The sequence below is a fragment of the Mus pahari genome, chromosome 8 (genome assembly GCF_900095145.1).
Source record: "Mus pahari chromosome 8, PAHARI_EIJ_v1.1, whole genome shotgun sequence".
NCBI classification, from domain to species: Eukaryota; Metazoa; Chordata; class Mammalia; order Rodentia; family Muridae; genus Mus; species Mus pahari.
In genome coordinates this window covers 14,685,760-14,702,425 of record NC_034597.1, presented here as the reverse complement: position 1 = coordinate 14,702,425, position 16,666 = coordinate 14,685,760, and the positions used below count along the sequence as shown (strand labels likewise).

The 16,666-nt window shown below is 42.3% G+C and overlaps 1 long non-coding RNA gene across 1 annotated transcript in view; it reads left to right on the top strand.

Annotated features, from left to right (window-relative positions):
- The first annotated feature begins 6,023 nt into the window (after positions 1-6,023).
- Positions 6,024-16,666, top strand: part of LOC110325452 — a 57,907-nt gene continuing 47,264 nt past the window's right edge. Inside the window, exons 1-2 of the long non-coding RNA XR_002380740.1 lie at positions 6,024-6,477; positions 6,956-7,222. This is a non-coding gene — a long non-coding RNA (uncharacterized LOC110325452). The remainder of the gene's footprint in view (positions 6,478-6,955; positions 7,223-16,666) is intronic.

Sequence of the window (16,666 nt, the reverse complement as noted above, 5' to 3'; positions counted from 1 at the left end):
GGACCATCCAGAGACTACCCCACCTGGGGATCCATCCCATAATCAGCCACGAAACGCAGACACTATTGCACATGCCAATAAGATTTTGCTGAAAGGACCCTGATATAGCTGTCTCATGTGAGGCTATGCCAGTGCCTGGCAAATATAGAAGTGGATGCTCACAGTCATCTATTGGATGGAACACAGGTCCCCCAATGGAGGAGCTAGATAGAGAAATTACCCAAGGAGCTGAAGAGGTCTGCAACTGTATAGGTGGAACAACAATACCAACTAACCAGTACCACCAGAGCTGGTGTCTCTAGCTTCATATGTAGCAGAAGATGGCCTAGTCGACCATTATTGGGAAAAGAGGCAGTAGCATTGCGAGGCATAAAAGAGATGGAAGGAAATGACTCTAAAACATTTTAAGAGGTGCTTGCTTAGTTATATTCACATTAATTTGGAAGCTGGTTGCAGGAATGACAGATCAGGGAGAAGAGAATGAGATGCTGGATGCACTGGTGATCAGATTTCCTACACACACACACACACACACACACACACACACACACAGGCTCATATCCTAAATTGAGGAATTAAGTAAATATACATCTTTCAGTCTCATACATGGGGATTTCTATCCATCAGTTTATGGTCAACATCCCCAACAAATGTCCGTCTTTATCCTCCAACCAAGAGGTAAGATTACCAGTGGTCTTGTGCTCATAGTTTCTGCTGGAAGAGCTCTGGGATGAAAAGAGCATAATAGAGAGTGCAAATGTCTATCAGCCAGACAATGCAGTGTTACCGTTGCTCTGAGCTGTACTTGGCATTTCCAACTCTAAGGTTAAGGTCAGAAACAGGTTGGGATCCAAGCTGTGATAAATTTTTCTGGTACTTCAGGAAGACTATAAATGTGTTGTCTTCTGCTAATATAATTGTTATGTTACAACCAATGCGTTTTACTCTATTATAGCTACCATGAGCACTGCATTGGGGGATGTTATAGTATTCTTCTTAAAACACTATAAAGTGAACACTCTTGTACTTATTCCATCAAGTCCAAGAAAAAGCAAAGGATAAGCTAAAGTAAAACAAAAAAAATCTATTAAATAGTTTACTCAAGCTGTGCATCTCAAGAGAATATGGATAGAATTTGAATCAAATTTTGTTCGAATCCAAAAATTTTGTGCTTATCCAATAATTCCTACTATGTACTGGGTAAATAAGAATCATTAGTGCTTGACAACTGGGATGAATTTCTAGGACCCTAAATAAGTTAGGGAATTCTTTCAGCAGAGCCAGAAGGACAAGAGTAGGCATGGCTCTGAATCTATCTCAGGCAGCATCCATCAAGAACACCCATATTTTTTCATTTATTTATTTATTTACTCATTCATTCATTCATTCATTTATTCACTTTACATCCTGATCACAACCTCCCCTTCTCCTCCCAGTCCCACCCTCACAAATTCTTCCTCCCAATACCCTCACCCCTTTTCCCTAGAGACAGGGAAGCCCCCCTTGGGTAGCACCCTGCCCTGGGACATCAAGTCAGAGCAGGACTAAGTGAGGTAGTCCAGCTAGGAGAAAGGTATCCAATGGCAGACAACAAAGTCTGCCCACAGCTCTTGCTCAGATTGTTGGGACCCACATGGAGACTAAGCTACACTGTATACTCTTTGGTAGGTTGTTTCAGTCTCTGTGTGACCCCATGGGCCCAGGCTAGTTGACTCTGTAAGTATTCTTGGACCTCCCATGTCTAAAGGCTCCTGGACTGGTTGCATGCTGTTGCTGTGGGCCTAGTTGTTATTTTTGCTGTGATCTCCCAGTGTGAACAGTTTAGTGCTAGAACCAGTTAGCCTGGGATCATCTTCCCAATTCTGTGTAAAGTCGTACACCTACAGTGTAACTAATGGGACCAAGTGCTTATCGCTTAAAATATGTGAATCTACTTTTTATTTTCTTAATCATTTTTTTTCGTAAGTTGTATGTATGTGGATATCTTGCCTGCATGTTTTACTAGTACCATAAGCATGTAGTATCTATAGAAGCCAAAAGAGAGCATTGGATTACTGGGACTAGAATTATACATGGCATGAGTGCTGGGAATGAAACTTAGGTCCTCTGGAAGAGCAGCAGTACTTATAAATTCTGAGCCATCTTTCCAGCCCACTTACTCTTCTTTTTGTCTATATATATATATATATATATATATATATATATATATATATATATTGGTTTTTCGANACAGGGTTTCTCTGTGTAGCTCTGGATTTCCTGGAACTCACTTTGTAGACCAGGCTGGCCTCGAACTCAGAAATCCGCCTGCCTCTCCCTCCCAAGTGCTGGGATTAAAGGCGTGCGCCACCACGCCCGGCTGCCTCTATATTTTCTAATCTTTGAACATTTTATACATGTAAATGATATAGAATACAGAGAGCGAGAGAGACAGAGAGAGAGAGAGAGAAAGAAAGAGAGAGACCATATTCATCAATCTTCATTTTTTTCATCTCCCTGGCTGCCCACTGCCCCCAACACATGCCTCTGGAACCAACCACCCCCTTGACTGCATCACCCTCTTAACCAGATTCTGCAGAAGGTAATTCATGCTTGGTACTGAAAACATGGTCATAAGTCCAAGGAAGTCGCAGGTCCAAGGTTTAACGTTGTTTCACTAGATGGTCATATTATCAAACTGCCTTCAAAATATTCATGTTCCCATCCCCAGTCTTGTGCTGCCCAATCTTGCCCAGAGAAGCTTATTGCAGTGGCTAGGACTTGATGTGACTCCAAACTGTACAAAATGCTTAGAATCAGCTGCCATAAGTACTTGGCCACAGATGAGATGTCTTATATAAGCCACGGGGATAGTTTAGAAGTCCCAACAATCTGAATTCTTAAGAGTCTGAAAGATGTCAGGGTGACTGGCAGGCCTTGAAATAACTGAGCAAATTTATTGAGCTTAGCTTGTGCTTAGGAAATTCCACACCGGAGTGGGATTCATCTTCTGTCATGTTGCCAGCCCCTCTTGCTGATGATGTCACAAGAAGAGCTTCAGGTTTATTAGGTCAGAGTGCTCAGAGCCAAGCAAAGGCAGGATGGGAATAACCACGGAGAGAGGCTCCCAGGGGCACTGTGAATAACAGTGAGGGCTACTTTCTATTTAAACCCAATTTGACATCAGAGCCTTGCAAACTAAAGTGAAGAAGGCCAGTTTCTTACAGATGTTAGAGAGGGAAAATGCATGAAGGAAGGACCAGGAGCTTGTATCTTAGAGGCAGGTGTTTTATGAGCTAGTCCCATTACTCCCCATCAGCACTGGCTGATGTAGATAGGATGCTTTCCTTTTAAGTGAATTGATTTGCCTGGGATCACACAATTAGTCTACAGATCCACTTCTGCCTTTCTGTCTTGGTTCATGAGCTCCATGATTCCATCAACCAAGAAGTCACTTCCAAAAATGTAGGCCCAAAGCCTCACCAAAAAAGAAATAAAAATGTGGGATGAACAGGAAGTCTTCCATTTTCTGTCTGTGGTTAGTCAGTAGGGAAGTCAAGGGCTCAGAGTTTAGAAGTGCATACTGCTCTTACAGCAGAGGATCTGAGCTCCCAGATACCTGTAACTCCAGCTCCAGGGAATCCAACGCCTTCTTCTGCACCTGGGTACCTCTGATCACATGTACACACAGCCAGACAGCCAGACAGCCAGACATAGAGACAGACAGAACGACTCACACATGTGCTTAAAAATAAAATTTTGAATAGGGAAGACAGGAGGCTTGGATGCAGACTCATGGTTTTCTGGGATGCTCTGACCTTTGCATTATCTCCTCTAGGCTCCTTTGCTGAAATCACAGCTTGGGTATTTGATAGTCTGTGCTTTCCTGCTCATAGGACTAGGGTCTTGGGGTTCACCATGCTTTCTCCTGCCTGCCTCCTGCTGAAGGAGCAATCAGGGTACCTGGTGCTGTTGCCATGGGAACACCCTAGCCGGGAGAAGGTAGTATTCCAAAGTCTCCCTGGGTTCAGCCCAAAATGAAGGAGAGAGGCACACTCTAACAGGTGCCATCTATCATCGGCTGCCTGTCATGCCTAGGCCAAAGAGATCTGAGAAGCAGAACTTCACAAAACATGAGCTACATTGCCTCATCTCATCACTTCCTGACTGGCCAGTGGAAGCCATGTGCACAAACACAGGCACCCAGTCAACCTCCTCAGATGCAAAGGTCCTTTGTTCTCCTGAAAACTTGCCTTTGTTGTCGAGGTTGCTGTTGTTGTGGTCTTGGGAGGGAGGAAAATGCCGACAAGACAACTTGAGTTTTTAATATGGTAAACGTCAGTGTTTATGCCTGTGCGGGCTGGCCTAATTATCCCATGTCCTCTAAAATCTTCTGTTGTAATTACCACTCACTGCAGTGACACCTCCTGCTGAAGGGAGAGCCAGCAGCAGCAGGAGCACAGAGCCCAAGCGCACTCAGCAAACCGCAGGCATCACCAGCAGACTGGGCTGGTTTTGAAATGGTGGGAGCTTCATGAGCCATTTTCCCTGGTCCCTCCAGAGTAAATGCCACTCTGGCTGAAAAGTTGGAAATGTTTGTCAGGCAGGGAACAAAGCTGTGAATGAATCCTACAGTAATTTGCTTTCCCACAATCCCTTCTTTTCTCTAATCCAGCCTATATAGGCAACTGATGGAGGTGGGGGGCTGGAGGGAGACAATTAGCCCCACTGATATCTAGTGTGAGGCACCATTATAGGTATAATAGCCTTTGTGTTATCTACATACTTACTATAGCACGCAGAGAACTGGCAGAGGAGTTGAGACAGCTCCAGAGAATGGCTTTTTAAAGAAAACACTATGTTAAAGAGACTAATCCTTCTGAAAAACAAATTGCCCATTAGTATACATGTGTGGTATTGAATTTATATTCACAGTGTAGAGGGAACACTTTGGCCTAGTGTCCATGCATGGACGTGTACAAAGCAGGGAAGGGGGTCGGGGTGGGGGGGGAGAGAAAGAGAAGAAATGGGGAGGGATCAATATATTCAGTGTAAGTAAAGTCACAGCAACCTTTAAAATAATAAGACAAATCCATTTATTTCGCAAATGTCTTCATTTCCAAATGCCATTGTTTGGGGCATTCTGCTGTCACGGTCCATGACATTTTCGAAAACTCGGCTCTTAATCATTTAGGTGTAGCTGGAGTTCTCCGGCAACAGCCAAGTTAAAAGATTATACATTCACCCCGCTGCTCTGGCAGGGAAGATCGACTTTAACAGCCTTGTCCTGTGGGGTGAAGGAGGGAGTCTGGTGGTGGGGGAAGAGGCTCGGAGAAAGACAAGGCTTAAATATGGACAGAAAAGCTCAGTTGTATTGCTATATACAATGAAAAGTAATTACGGAGAAAAATGAAAGCTGTTTCTTGCTGTTAGCAGGAAGAATAAGAGAATTCTGTACCTTTTTAAAGCTCCGAGTCCATTTTGATGTAATTGGTTCTGGAATTATTTATGACATTAATTGCTGCGCTATCGACTGCCTGTCAGTGGCTCTGGCAGTTAGTCCATCTTTCTTAGCAGAGACAGCCTGCTCAGCCCAAACTAGACTGACAAGCTAATTATACCCATCTTCCCCTTCAATGACAAATGCTGTTCATCAGAAACCTTTCTAGAAATAAGCTCTCATTCTTTCCCCTTTTTCCTGAGCCAGACAGAACGGATATCTCAAGGTGCAGATCACAGCTAAAACTCAGCTCACAGGGCTATTAGCTCCGAACATCTCACTTGAGCCAAAAACCCTAAGCATCTTATGTTATCAAACTGTATGTCATTCCCAGATGCTGCTTTTTAGGCACGAGCAGGGGCCCAGCCTGTCAGTCAGAGCAGGGCAGAGTGAGCCCAGCTGACTAAATTAGCCCAGCTCTTCTTTGCTATCTACCCCAGCTGGCTCAGGTGATGATGTGAAGTTAGCAAACGGCCTCCGATTTCTACAGTGAATGCAGTTGCCTATGTGTGTGTGTGGGGGGGGGGGTTAGATTTAGGAGGGCTGCTTATTGCAGGGACCCATTTGGTGGAGGCACACTAGGGAGTCCCTCTAATTACCGGGTGGCCTTATCCAAAAAGCTCTTCGTCACTGAATTGTGTAATAATTGGTTCTTGGATTTAAGGTGTATGTACCATGCAGATCTAGTGCAGCCTTTTGGAGGTAATATGTCTACATCAACAGACACCTGTATTTGGGCAACTCTGGGAGAAGGTACAGAGAAGGAGGTTGTTTGACCTTAGTTAGGAATGTGTAGGCTAGTTTGAAAGATAAAACATTCACATAGAGGCAGGTGGGAAAAACATGACAGCATTGTGAAAATATGCAATCTTCTATGTAAATGCCAGCTGGCATGTTCCCTAGCATGGATTTGCCTTTTGTTGGTCTCGGTCTACTTTGTTTTGTTTAAAGGGAGTCAGCTGCATTAATTCTCATCTTAAATGCTACGAAGATCTAGGGTGGGGAAGATTCACCTGTGCCTTGTTACTTGGGCTAGATAGAGAGACTCAAATTCCAGGCTCTGTGTTTGGGCCCTCGGCTTGTTACAAACTTGAAACCAAACCCGTGGTGTAAGTTCAGCATCATCCTACCTGCCAGATGTGGTTTCACAGGAAAACATTTCCAGAAATTATTAAGACATTGCTTAAAGAAGACATCTAACACCCAGTAGAATGTGTGTAGGATAAGAGGTGAGCCCTTTCCTCAGAACAGCCGTTGAGTGGAGCTGCTTGGAGAATATGCTCAGAAGGGCTTGAAGACTGTGGGATCCCAGGCTAGCATTAGTGCATCAGTATCCTGCTTAAAAGCCTGCTACTCTCTTTATTTCCAGTTGACTAAGAGGCTTATAGAGGCAAGTAGAAAAAGTGGGGCAGGCTAGGGTGAACGTGCCTTGTGTGGGCTAACTGGAACTATGTTTCTGACAATTCTGGTTTTCAGGATCCATTTTCTTTGAGAAGCGGAAGGAGGAAGTAGAGGTGTGACCAAGGAGGAAGTAGAGGTGCGGCCATGATGCTTGGCTCTTCTGAGGACTTGCTGCTGGGGCTCCGTTTGCTTGTTTGTTGGCTCCACTGGTTGCTGTAAACAGCATGGGGGCACTCACATTTCCTCTAGCCGGTCCAGCCTTCTGTTCCAGGATCTCTAATGTGTGGTCCAGGTGCCAGCAGAGCACTGCAGCTCCTCTCCAAAACTGGAGGCCCATAAAAGGTAAGAGGCTCTTTTGGCTTCCAGAGTACTACACATTCCTCCTGACTTGTAGTTCAGCTTTATAGGTTCTGGCTTATTCTTGCTCTCCCTACTTTGTGCTCTTTTTGTTTGCTGGCCCAGTACTAACTTGAAAAGTAAGCACCAGGCACGCGCAGGGGTCCACATTAATGCCTTCAGTCGACTGAGGATGAAAACCTCTTGTCAGCAGAGTAGATTGGGTACGGAGCTGACGCATCTAGATTCTGTTCTCCTTAGAGTCCTCACTAACCAATATGCCATAACAGCTATCGACACAACCCTGCGATTGTATTCAGTATTTGGAAGTAATTTACAGATGGTTTAAATGATCCAAGAGGGTATATTAATGTTATATGTAAAGGTTATGATAATTTATATAAGAGGACAAGTGTGCACCTGGCTCTGCCGAGTTCAGGAAACTATACCCCAGGAATCCTGAAGGCTGACTGTGTTTATATTTATAGTACTCTATATAATATATATTATATGTATGTACATATAATATATAGAGAACTCTATTATATATATAAAATATATGTGTGTATATATATATATATATATATATATATATATATATATATTTCGACTGCTGATTCTTTTTTCTTTAATGGATCATTGGATAAATCAGAATACTAGGGAAGCTCTGGGTGTCTTAGGGTTCCTCTTTGTGCAGCTACTGCTAAGATAGAAGAGAGGGAAGATTCCGGGCAAGAGACTTTGTTGTTGTTGTTTGTTTTACTTAAGCGTGTAGGAAAAGGTTCAGATGCTGTACCCCAAGGCACAGACATTGTGTATCTCTGAGAATCTGATTTTTTCATGCAGTTGTTAGGCAACTGAGGAAAGAAAAACAATGTGGAATTTGAGCTCTAGAATCTTAAACACTGGATGTTTTCTCTCAACACCAAACACTTGTGTAGCTAGACACCTAAATTTGTTTTCATAGCGGAGTGCTACAAGTATAGGCCACTGGTTGGTACAGTGCAGAGCAGCAACACTTTTCCTACAAAGGAGTATTAAGTAGAATGGGGTTTCTTAGTGATTCATGGGTTAAACCATTGCTGCTGATGGAGGCCTGTTCATGCATACTTAGATGGCTGGTTTCCCTAAGAGTAAAGTCATTTCTCTGCCAAAAAAAGATTAGCAAGCCCAACATTTTAATGTGTTTAGTCTCAGTCTGTTTTATCACCTCTAAAGTAATGGTTTTGTTTTTTCTCCCTGAAGTTGTTTTTTATGTGTAGGACATTTCTCTTAGTTCTTGACAAAATAGCTACCACTAAGCCTAGATATTGTTGATAATAATATTATTATTATTATAGGAAAGTAATGTGTGAATATAAAATGTAACCCCAATAAGGCAGGTAGGATGGAACATGTGTCCTGATGTGGGAAACATGGGAGAGAGGATAATGAGCATCCCATGTTTGTTTATTCAAAGGGAAGTATTTGAAATCTCCTATTTTGGAGGACATTCATACATACATACATGAGATACATTTGCAGACTGACACTCAGCACATTTCAGATTTGGGAGCTCCCTTGGACTAGTGAGGCAAGAATACATATTTTCCTGTGCTTTGTTTCTCTGTGAGATAAAGAGGCTTACCTGAATGGTCCTTGGGGAGAATCATGCTCATGTGATTGGATATGTTCAAGAAGGTGAAAACACAAAATCAAGACCTGCTTTTGACTGAATACAGGAGATCCTGCATGAGCTGGAGGGTTGGCATGGTTGCTATAGTCACTGTCCATTTATTGAATAAGCTAAGACATTATGAAAACCTGAATAGATGCTAGAGGCACAAATGAGACCTCTCTGAGAACATATTTCTGTTACATGGGTTGGACTTTTTAAGAGAAATTTGTCTTTCTTATGTTTTAATGAATGATTATAATGGTCAAAGAATAGTTTCCCTTCATGAAGCCCTGTCCTCACTAGGTTAAGAGGGTAATTGAATAGCTGAACTATGTACATGATCCCCACCCATATACTCTTGGGAAAAAAGTGTATTAATTTAACATGAAACTTTAAAAACTGACTCTTTCAAACACTACTTATAAAATTGTGTGCCATCCAGGATAGCTCTTTTGGACTGTTGTTTGTTTGTTTTTGTTTTGTTATGCTGTGTAGGGACACTGGAGCAGGTCGGTTGAGAGTACAACATAAGGTATTATGTAGTTCCCACACCTTGCTTAGAAGTTAACAGTTCAATTCTATATTCTGTGAAATTTGCCAGAAATAGAGGTTATAGATTTCCTTGACAGCCTACAGGCATCAGACCTCCTGCTGTGTTATGGACATATGACCCAAATAATGTGCCCTGAAATGTGAATTTAATGATAGTGGGTGAGTGGATGAACCAACTTCAAGCCAGGATCTAGTCTGAGTTATCTGGCTAATATGGAAACTAATGAAAGAGAAACAAGACGGAAGAGTAACCTGAAGTTACCTAAAAGGATGACCTGTGCCAGGTGACATCGACTCAACCAATTTATAACTATGCCATGAAGGTAAAGAATTCTAAGGAAACAAAACAAATTAATAAATGAAAGTGACGTTGGCAAACAGTCTTTCAATTATGCAGTTTAGACTTTCAAATAGCTGATTTACAGTATGAGGGAGGATCTCTTCCGCTCAGCCCCATTGAAGGCAGAAACCATCTTCTGATTGCTATGAAAATATCAATAGTATCTTATAGTTACTAAACACATCATAGACTCCAAAGTCCTTTACATATATTTTCCCACTTAAAATGACACAGCTACTACTAGAGTTTCAGCATTGGCAGGGACAGGACATCTTTTTGTCTCATCATAGTAATCTCTTCACTCTAATAAATACATGTTGAACAAATCAATGACAGCTAATAGGATGCTAAGGCTTAACAATGCCATTTTCCAAATGTCTAATCATTCACGAATGACAGAGCAGTTACTTATTGACCTACCGTGTTTCCAGGTCCACTCATAACTCAACCTTCCCTGCACCCACAATGGCAAGTAACTGCCATTAGCTTTTTTTGTTTTTCATATTGGCAGTGCTGAAGTTGAGGAACTATTTAAAAAATTTAGATCATAAAGAAAAATAAGGAAAAACAACAACAACAACAACAACAAAACCCAGTGTGATCGGCTTTAGGGAAATGAGTTCACAGGCCCCAAAGAAAGCCTGACTTTTGTCAATATTATGATTTATGATGTTGTGTAGGTTGGTATTTTGAGGTCAGGTTTTGTGATGCTTCATTAATCTGTTGAAACATTCCTCTTTTCTAAGTGGTTTGAGATTTTCAATAAAAATATCCTTATCTTTGGCCAAAGTTTAGAACACAAGCAGATGGTTTCTGTAAGAACAGTATTAACTACACCAAGCCCTGGGTTTGATCTTCAGCATCATATAAGCCAGGCTTGCTGGTACATGCCTGTAATCCTAGCATTTAGTAGGGAAGGCAGGGGGATCAGATGTTTAGGATTATCCTTGGCTACAAGACCCATGACTAGGCCAGCCCATGGCACATGAAACCATGCCTCAATACACAGCATTATTGGTTAATGTTACATAACAATCATGAGGATTATCTTCTGGGACCTTCCATATGGCCTCCCACGTTGTGAAATTCCATACCTGATCACTTACTAGCCTTTGGGATGGTAGAGAAGGTAGTTCTTCAGATGCAGCCAAGAGAGGAAGGTTGCTTCCCTAAACTCTAGGGGTTTTCTCTTTGTATATTCTCAACCTAAAGGTGTAGGAAAGGAAGAAAGAGATAAAAGCCCACATGTCTGCTGGTAAGCTCACACCTAGTTACTGGGTGTTCACAGGCTTCATCTCTGCTCTGGATGGATGGCAGAAGGGGTCGTTTGCCACCTCCTCACCCTGTCCTTTTAAGTTTTCAACATTTCCTTGACACTTGTAGTTATTTTTTCCCCAGGTGAGTACCACAAGAGATCTTATAGAAGATGCATTTGTTTTTGACTTCTAATTAATCAAGATAACATCTCTCTCAACCACTAGACAGTACAATCAATACCTCAGGCAGCCACACCGCCAGTTAGATGGATACACCAATACCTAGTATTGGCAAATCAGTGATGTATTTAACCATGTTATACTCTATCATTTTATAATATGAAAGCAGTGTGATTATGTTAAGGGTATGGAGAGGAGGGTTTCTGCCTTTGCAACCAGTATTACGGTTTCTCCTCTCTCCTGATTTCTGGCCTACACCCTCCCTTAACCAAAGCTAGGGCAGTAGTTCTGGTTCATTTTCCAGATTTTCATTGGTATGAAATCACTCATCATCATTATATGTAGTAGAATTCCAGGGCGGAAGAAACTAGTAGGATAAAGATCTTAAGTAAAAAAAATGGTTGTGTCTATGAGCTCCTTGTATCAGCTAACCTCAGGGCTGAAATGCTTGGTGCCCTGTCTGTTCTGAGGTCCTGTTCTCCAATTGAGAATTAGAGTGTGGGAAGAAGAGGGTAGGAACTGAGGACATGAGATGCTGTGCTGGCAGGACCGAGGAGGATCTCCCCTTAGGGAGAGGGGAGTGCATTTTGAGAGATTCGCTGTTGGATTTGAATGTAATACTTGACCTAGACATTGTGGACATCCTTTGGTACTGTAGTGGTTTAGATGAGTCTATGAGCCCATAGGATGTTCAGACTCTTGAACACTTGGTCCCCAGTTGATGACACGAGTTGAGGAAGTTTAGAGTGAAGGCTTACTGGAGAAACTATATACTGAGCTCTATTTTTAAGAGTAAAAGCCATGGATCATTTCCATCCAGTTCTCTCTGTCTGTCTGTCTCCATCTGCCTCTGTGTCTCTGTCTCTCTTTCCCTCTTTTCTTCTCCTCCCTCTCCCCACCCTCTCCCTCTTTCTCTGTGTATGTATGTGTAAATATGCATACATGCTTCTTGTGTAGGGGTGTGTGGCCAACATGTGAGCTCTCTGCTTCTTGCAGCCAATCCTGCTGCTTGCTGTCATGCTTCCCCAACAATGGACTTCACCCCTCTGGAACTGTAATGCCCAAATAAGCTCCCCCTGCTTAAGTTAATCACCTTGCTCATGATATTTTATCACAGCAACAGAAATGGAACTAAGACAGGAACAGAAACCATCAAATCAAGGCTCTGTTGTAGAGAGAAGAACTTTGTTCTTGCATAGTGGCCTACTGCATACCTCTGACCTCGAATCACAGAAACTATATTCTAGCAACTGACTAGGTACCAGGAGTAGGGAATTGGGTAAGTCTATAGGTCAGAGAACTCTCCTGGGATCCTTACTCAGAGCCCTGCTATGCTGCACAGCTCACATGGTTGCTGTTTAATAGGGTGGGCTCAATCTAAAACGCCAAATCTTCTTTTACTTTGTAAGTGCAGAGCTTATTGTTTGCTTGTTTGCTGGCTTGCATCCCTCTATCTCATCTCGTGTAGCCCTAATTTGCCTGGAATTGTGCAGCTTTGGATGACCTTGATCCTTCTTGGATGACCTTGATCCTTCTGCCCCCAACCTTGTAAGTACTCGTGTTAGAGGTATACACCAACCCACCCAGCTTTACGCAGCACTAGGGATCAAACACCAGGCCTTGTGTGTGCTAGGTGAGTAGTCATCAACTGAGCTCTAACTTGGTCCAGGAAATACTAGTTCTGAAGTTTTTTCCAATGCTGAGTGAAGGGATCTGGAGGAAGGCCTCCTCCTCACACAGGAAAAAGACTTAATGGGCTTTAGTTCCCTCCTAGTGGCATGTTTGCAGTATTCCAATGTCATGTTCTGAGCAGTGTGGTCTCTGTGTAGAAGAAAGCCCAGTGTGTCGCCACAGCATGGAACCTACCATAGAAGGTATGGAAATGAACCAGGGTTTTGACTGGTTGTCTGCTGAATTCATCTTGACATCCTATTTACCTTTAGTGTATTACTATGTGAACATGCCATACAGATTAGGAAAATACTCAATTATACACATTTGGTAGACATTTAAGTTTTACTACATATGTATCATGCAAGAGAGGTGTCCTGGTTTGCTCTCCCTTGCTGTGATGGGAGTATACCTAGTATGACACTTATTTATTTATTTATTTATTTATTTATTTATTATATGTAAGTACACTGTAGCTGTCTTCAGACACGCCAGAAGAGGGAGTCAAATCTCGTTGCGAATGGTTGTGAGCCACCATGTGGTTGCTGGGATTTGAACTCAGGACCTTCAGAAGAGCAGTTGGGTGCTCTTACCCGCTGAGCCACCTCACCAGCCCTAGTATGACACTTATGACATTCAATATAACCCCATTTTTAGTTTTGTTTGGTTTGGTTTTGTTTTTGTTTTTGTTTGTTTTTTCTTTGAGACAGTCTTTCATATAATTTGGAGCTGTCTACTTAGGCTAGCCTTACTTTCCAGAGAGCCCTCAGGATCTGCCTGTTTCTCCCCCAACTCTTCCCTTCCCCAGCACTGAGGTTACCAGTCAATGGTCACAACTCATGCATTTTCTGTGGGTGCTGGGGAATCCAAACTGAGATCAACCACAGAGCCATCTTCCTAGCTCTTCCTTCCATGTATTAGATTTATTGAGCTGAGTTTTGATTATTGTATCAGACTACCAAACTTGATTTCTTTCATAAGCTAAACTTAGCTGCAATAACAACTTTTGGTTTGTATTTTGAGATAGGGTCTTACTATGTAGTCATGGCCGGCCTAGAACTCACTATACTTGGTTGCGGGGCCATGGATGTGGGCGAAAGAGGGGAGTGGGAGAGAACCCACATCCTGCCAGAGTTCCAGTGCTCTGGGCGTGCGGACTCGGGAGGATTGCGCACGCTTTCCACACAGCCCCGGGTGGGTGTCTGCCTGTGTTAAGCCACTGACCCCACACGGCAGGTGGTGGACAAGGGACAGCCCCAGGTACCAGGTTCTCAACCTCAGCATCCCACACTTGATATGGCAGAGGAGCTGAGAACAGAATAGGGGCCCCCGGGGCGGCACAGAGATGAAGGGAGGAGAGGGCAGGGGAGAGGTGGCGCTGGATGGCTCCCACACGGGCAGAATCTTTGATCAGGTCTGTGGCTGGAGCACGGGATGGCCTTCTGGTGGGAGGTTAGATGTGACTCTTTAGGAGAAAGCCCATCCCATCATTTAAGCATGGTGGGCCTTCATGATCAGAGACAGTCTGGTTTTAGAGCTCTATTGTGGAAAGGCAGGGAGAAAGGAGAGAAGGTAGAAAGAGAGACTGGCCATGGCTACATGGAGAGAGGGGAAAATGGAAAGAGAGAAGGAGGGCTAGAGAGTAAGAAAGGTGAGGGCTAAAAAGAGTGAGGAGGGGTCAAGCAGCCCCTCTTATAGTGGCCTGGGCTATCTTACTGTTGCCAGGTAACTGTGGGGAGAAACATACCTGGTTAAAGTCAGGTAACTGTGGGGTTGGAGTCTAGCCAGAATGCCAGAAGCTTGGGACATTGTCTGCATGACTGAGTCACAGAATTATGGACAGGCACCTGATTCTGGGAACGTGGTTCGCCTTTCTGTCCCTTGTAGATTTCTCTATTGGGTCACCGGAGCAAGCCCCATTCAACCAAAATAGACTGCCTATCACAGTCCCACACTTGGTGATTAATTTACCATGCTAGCCTCAAAACTCAGATCCACTTACTTCTGCCTTCTGAGTGACAGAAATAATAACTTGTCCCACTATGTCCAGTGGTGAAAACATTTTTAAATATTATTCAACTTTAAAATTTTAATTTCAAAAATAAAAAACTTAAAATATTTGCATTTGAATTTGCTAATAATTTTCTAGAGCTTGCCTTTAGTGTAGCTTTTTATTTCTGCATTTGTCTGCTGGTTATGCACAGCATATCAAACGAGGGGCACGTAGCACGCACACCCACTTCTCCTGAAGATTTGATAGGACATTGTAGTTGCTTCTAATTTGCATGTTTGAAATCATTCTCTGGGGTAGTTACTGAGCTTTGAAGAGTTCATTTTGAGATTTTTAGTTAAAAAAAAAGTTTATCAGATGTCAAATAATTTCATTTTCTGCTTATTTAATACAATTTGATCAGTTTAAAACACAAATAATTTTGAAATTCTGGGTGGATTTTCGATGTAAATATGAAAGGCAAAATGAGAAGGGAAGTTAAAAATCTGGTAATATATATGGGATAAAGTGAATATTTTAATACACTGAAAGAACATTAATCAAAAAATAAAGGTTAGGAAAACGTCACATCAAATTCAGTAACTTTTGCTCATGTAAAAATACTGTGAAGAAAATGAGAGAAGATATCCTTACTGTTAAGACAGCAGAGGCCAAAGTAAATAGTAACTAGTAGATATCTATTAAGAATGAGTTAGACTTTTGCTCACTTGTAAGAAAAGCTAATGAAGCTAAAATAATGAAAGCTGCTTGCATCATTGCTGATGGACAGGCCCAGAGTGATGCTTCATTGAAAAGGCCACCTAATTCCCAAATACAAAACCAGGGAGTATGTGAAGTTGGGTTTTATCAAAGTGTGTTGTAACAGCAGAGAAATTGTGATATGACAGTAAACTCATTTCAACATTCCATGGTAAATGTTACAACAAAAATATCCCCTCCTGGCCTGCTTCCCACAAAGTTCTAGTGTACTTTGGGTCACTGTGACACCAGAATTCTCTTCAGCAGTGACTCATGGCATTTGGGGGTTGAGATCAACACCACAGTTGATTTATTACCATGCTCAAGGCCCCAAGAAATTTTCAGCAGAAACCAAACTTGGAGCTTATATGGGTGCCACTGCCTATTTTATCAAATTTACGTCAAGTTTATTTATTTATTTTTTAAATAAATGAATGTACTTATCAAATCCTCATGCTACTTAAAGATGCTTAACTATAAGCCAATATATTGAGTTAAGAACTATTAAATAAATATATTGTGCTAGCAGGGTGGAAGTTTGGATTAAAGATTATCCACACATCTGCTGCTATCCATCATGCCCCCTAACCTCAGTTTGGGGCTAGAGATAATCAGAACTGTCTCTCCCACAGGTGAACTTGGGTACCACCTGTTACTTTGGCTAAGTAGGAAGCCTGCCCGTGGATTTTTAGTAAGCAAAAAAAAAAAATTGACTTTGGCAGAACATTAAAAAGAAGTAATATTTCAAAATAATGCAAGAGAGCAATATTTATGAAACTGTTTTGCACACAGTTTCTGAGAAGCCAGCTCTGGCCTACCATTATAAATCATTCTCTGACTGGGTTAGAGGGGAGAAGGTTTGCCAAATAGATCCTAGAGGATCTGAAACAGAGGCTGCTGTTTTAAAACGATCAAAGTTACCTGAGTATCCGGATGTGGGGGATGTTAGCACTCTTCTCCCCTCCCCCAATTCCTCCCACACCAAATGTGGAAAAGAGTTTCCAAATGGAAACCTATGAAGTAAAGTAGAATAAGAACACAGAGA